The sequence below is a fragment of the Malus sylvestris genome, chromosome 9 (assembly GCF_916048215.2).
Source record: "Malus sylvestris chromosome 9, drMalSylv7.2, whole genome shotgun sequence".
Classification (NCBI taxonomy): domain Eukaryota; kingdom Viridiplantae; phylum Streptophyta; class Magnoliopsida; order Rosales; family Rosaceae; genus Malus; species Malus sylvestris.
The window spans coordinates 11,823,243-11,828,107 of NC_062268.1; the positions used below are offsets into that span (position 1 = coordinate 11,823,243).

At 44.5% G+C, this 4,865-nt stretch overlaps 1 long non-coding RNA gene across 1 annotated transcript; it reads right to left on the reverse strand.

Annotated features, from left to right (window-relative positions):
* Positions 1-349: 349 nt before the first annotated feature.
* Positions 350-1,467, reverse strand: LOC126582475 (uncharacterized). The gene is made up of 2 exons (XR_007609540.1): positions 974-1,467; positions 350-867 (listed from the first exon to the last, which is right to left on the reverse strand). It is a non-coding gene; the product is annotated as an uncharacterized LOC126582475 (long non-coding RNA).
* Between the last annotated feature and the right edge of the window lie 3,398 nt (positions 1,468-4,865).

The following is a 4,865-nucleotide window of genomic DNA, read 5'->3' on the forward strand; positions in this document are numbered from 1 at the left end:
ATTGGTGAATACGTAACCTACATTCCACGAAATTGTGCACCACAAATAGGAGCTAATAAAAAGACATGTGATCCCATAGAAAGACATCAATCACTATACCTTGTGGAAAAAAAATTAAAAAAAAAAAACTATATGTGGAATTGTAAGACAAAATGTGGAATATTTTTCTATAAAAAATGTGATCTTATTAGCACTTCAAGAAAGTTATTATGCACTCTAATAAGTGTATTTTTTTAATTAAAATATTTAAAGTGCAAAATTACTTTTTTAAAGTGCTAATAAAAATTATTAAATTTCTTTTTTAAAAAGCTATTAAATATGTTTTTAATTATTGTTGTAGACATCGAAATTTCGGTAAATAAATGTTGACCGATAAATCAAAGTGTCAACGCTCATGTATTACATAAATTTTACACGTAGCGTGTGACTCAACGAAAATTGAAATGAGTTGGAAAAGTCATCAAATAGGACACGTGTCAACACCTGGCAGAAACGACTTATTTCATCTGGAATATTATATTCAAAATTAGGCCTTGGAAATTTCTATAAATACAAGCCCATTTCATTCATTTGGGGAACCAATTCATAATACACCTTGAAGCCCTGAAGCTCTGAAACTCCGAAGCTCTCAAGCATCCAGGTTCCCGAAGAATCAAGAAAGCGTTCTTCGTTCATCGTTCATCCTAAGATCAAGCCCCAACGGCCCTTTGGATCAACAATCATCCACCAATTCAAGATCAAGCCCCAACGGCCCTTGAAGAACTTCCACCAATTCAAGATCAAGCCCCGACGGCCCTTGAAGAAAGCACCATCGTTCATCATCCGTTCATCCAAGATCAAGCCCCAACGGCCCTTTGGATCAACAATCTTCCACCAATTCAAGATCAAGCCCCGACGGCCCTTGAAGAAAGCACCATCGTTCATCATCTGTTCATCCAAGATCAAGCCCCAACGGCCCTTTGGATCAACAAACATCGACAAATCCACACACATCCAACCGTTCTTCAAGATTAAGCCCAAAAGCCCTTGAAGATCCGTTCATCACTGTTCTTCAAGATCAAGCCCAAAACCCCTTGAAGATCCGTTCATCACTGTTCTTCAAGATCAAGCCCCAACGGCTCCTTGAAGATCCGCTCAAATCCACCTTCAAAGATCAAGCCCACGGCCCTTTGAAGAAACTTCCAACAGTTCATCCAAGATCAAGCATCAACGGCCCTTGGATCAACGAAACATCCACAAATCAACACCTTACGGAGATCAAATCAGAGGATCAAAATAGAGAGAGATTGTAACCCAAAACCATCAAAAACACAAATATTTGTTTGTGCACGTTGTTCTTGTCTCTTTCGTTTCAGGAATTTTCCGTGTTCACAAATTGGCACGCCCAGTGGGACAATCTCTGCCTCTCATCTCTTTCTCCATTCAAGAAATTCAAGCGCACTTCCAAAATTAATGGCATCAAGGAAGGCTCAAATTGTTCCCGCAACCGGTGCAAAGAACAAAAGCGTCCTCGTCGCAACTGGTGTCACTTTGGGCGTCACGACTCGAAGCATGGCAAGAGCTACTTCTGCCGCCTCTTTCACCTCTGCATCAACTCTGCCAAGGGAACAAAAGCACCCAAGGCACGAGCCTTTGATCACCTTAGCCTCACTAAGGGCACCAAGGGGGGAAAGCCCAAGGAAATACACCGAATCCATGCTCTCCGATGCCGATTCAAGCGACAGTTCAGCCATGCAAGTCATGACTATTGGAGCAACTTCAATCGATGAGCAGCTGGCTCAAATGAATGAAGCAATCGCAAGGCTAACCCGAACTGTGGAAGAAAAAGACTTGCAAATTACAGCACTAGTCAACCGACTGGAGGCGCAGGACGGCGATAAACCCGACCCAGAGGATGATCCACTAAAGGGAGGAGCTGGCGGAGACGAAGAACCCCCGGTGAAGAAAATCGATGGGAAGCCGGAGCCAGACCAAGCAGCGGCACTCATGGGATCTCTTTCTATCCAGCAGCTGCAAGAGATGATCACCAACACCATCAAGGCACAGTACGAAGGGAGCTCACATACCTCCTTGTTCTACTCGAAGCCCTATTCCAAGAAAATTGATGCCCTAAGGATGCCAAGGGGTTATCAACCACCAAAGTTCATGCAGTTTGATGGAAAAGGAAACCCAAAGCAGCACGTTGCACATTTCGTCGAAACTTGCAACAACGCGGGGACGGAGGGAGACTACCTCGCCAAGCAGTTTGTGCGCTCGCTGAAAGGAAATGCCTTTGAGTGGTACACGGACCTAGAGCCTGAGTCCATCAACAGTTAGGAGCAATTAGAGCGGGAATTCCTCAACCGTTTCTACAGCACCCGCCGCACTGTGAGCATGCTAGAGCTAACGAGCACAAAGCAGTGGAAGGACGAGCCAGTCATTGACTACATCAACAGATGGCGCACTCTAAGCCTCGACTGTAAAGACAGGCTCTCGGAAACCTCTTCAATCGAGATGTGCATCCAAGGCATGCAATGGGGTTTGCAATACATCCTTCAAGGCATTAAACCGCGGACCTTCGAGGAATTGGCCACTCGCGCCCATGACATGGAGTTGAGCATCGCCCATCATGGGAAGAAAGAACCGATCGCCGACTACAAGAACGACAAAGTTCTTGGGACAAAGGTGGAAAAGGCTGCTTGGAAACCCACCAAGGAAGCGATGATGATCAACACATCTCCTGTCAAAATATCCACACGAGGCAAGGCGATTCAAACCGAAGCTTTTCGTGATCAAGAGACGCGTAGACGCACTTTGAAGGAGCTTGAGGAAAAGACTTATCCATTCCCCGACTCTGATGTGGTTGCCATGCTAGATGACCTGTTGGACAAGAAGGTGATCAGTTTGCCTGAGTGCAGACGGCCGGAAGAGATGAATCGCACTGACAGTCCAAGGTACTGTAAATTCCACCGCTTCATCAGTCATCCGACAGAAAAATGCTTCGTACTGAAAGATCTAATCCTGAAGCTAGCACAACAAGGGAAAATTGAGCTTGACCTCGAAGACACGGTTGTGGTACACACTACTACTATCGTGTTTGAATCACTCGATCATGTGCCTCTCCGAAGCATGCATGACCATTCCCGTCAATGTTCAAGTCACACAACACTTCCTACACCGGGGGCAAGCAACCAAGATGCATCTACCGGTAATAAGGAACGGTGGACATCGGCGACCTACAAAAAAACAAGGAAGCCAAGACCACAAGCGACAAGGCCAAAAGAGGAGCCTAAACCCGCCCCTCGAACTTTAGTCTTCGACAGGCTGAATCATTCAAAACCTAGAATTTCGGCACTTGATCGCATCAGTGGTCGAGACCGAACTTCAGTCTTCAAAAGGCTTAAGACGCCAACACCGCAAATATCTGTCTTTGAAAGGTTATCAAAACCCAAGAAACAAAGCGGCAAAGCTAGATCTCCCCTACAACAGTCGGCTGCGGACAGACTTGAAGAAACTAAGAAGTCTTCTAGAAACAGGAAGACAACACCAAAGGGAGAAAAACTCGACAGTCTAGCAGGAAAAGACGATGTTCAAAGCTTGATTCCTTCAAGGATGAAGCGCCAAGCAACTTTGGAAGTCGACACAAAAGGACCACTGAAGGTAAGGAGGCGCACCATCATCTACACCGGCCAATCTTCACGCCAACAAATCCAAGAGGATCGCACTGAAGAAAAGGCCCAAGAAGACAAAGAAGACAAAATCCCTGAAGAATACCTCACTTCCGGCTCTGTCAACTCAAAATCTTCACCTCAATCGCTGGGGGGCATGCTCCAAAACCATGCCAGTCAAGCCAAGCGAAGTTGAATGATGGATTCATGTCACTCCGAAGAAACTGCACAAGAAGCATATGTCTTCTCCACAAGTGCACCAATCAGAAAGGAGGCAAAACAGCTTTCATCAACCTCCAGAACAATGTGAAAGTGTTGGAGATAATGAAACTTTGACACAAAGATCATCCATCCCCATCACGATGCGTGACATCTTCCCAGAAGACTTCTTCAACTACTCAGTCAAGGCTCCTTGCTATGAAGATTGCAAGGAACGACTCTCTCAGATCGCTTGAGGAACCAATGCTCCTTGTTCGCACGAGCCTAAAACTGCACGAACCAAAGCTCCTGGTCTGCAAGAGCCTAAACTGCAAGACACAAGGCTCCTCGCCTGCACGAGCCTAAACTGCATGGCACAACGCTCCTGGTCTGCACGAGCATAAAAGGCAACACCAACGCTCCTTGCCTGCACGAGCTAAAACTGCAAGACGGCACCAAATGCTCCTTGTTCGCACGAGCCTAAACTGCACACCAATACTCCTTGTTCGCACGAGCCTAAACTGCATGGCACAACGCTCCTGGTCTGCACGAGCATAAAAGGCAACACCAACTGCTCCTTGCCTGCACGAGCTGAAACTGCAACACGGCACCAAATGCTCCTTGTCTGCACGAGTTGAAACTGCAAACGACACCAAAAGAAAATACCAAAAAAAAAAAATGTATTTGAACTACGTTTTGACTTGATCTCTTTCTTTGGAAGGGTACGTAGGCAGCTCGAGCATTCGATTTCGAGTTCAAAAAAAAAAAAAAAAAAAAAGGATTTGATTAAAGTCTCATTGGTGAAGGTCAATTTTATTACAAAATTACTTGCAGTTTTCTTTGTACAAAATTAAATTACAGTTTCTTCGGAAAAAAAAAATAATAATAAAATAGAATAGAATACATATGTTTTATGTATTTAAAAAGAAAAAAAAAGTTCTTTTACATACATATACATATATATATATATATATGTATGTATGTATATCCATCAGCAGCAAGCCTCTCAAAAGAAGGCCA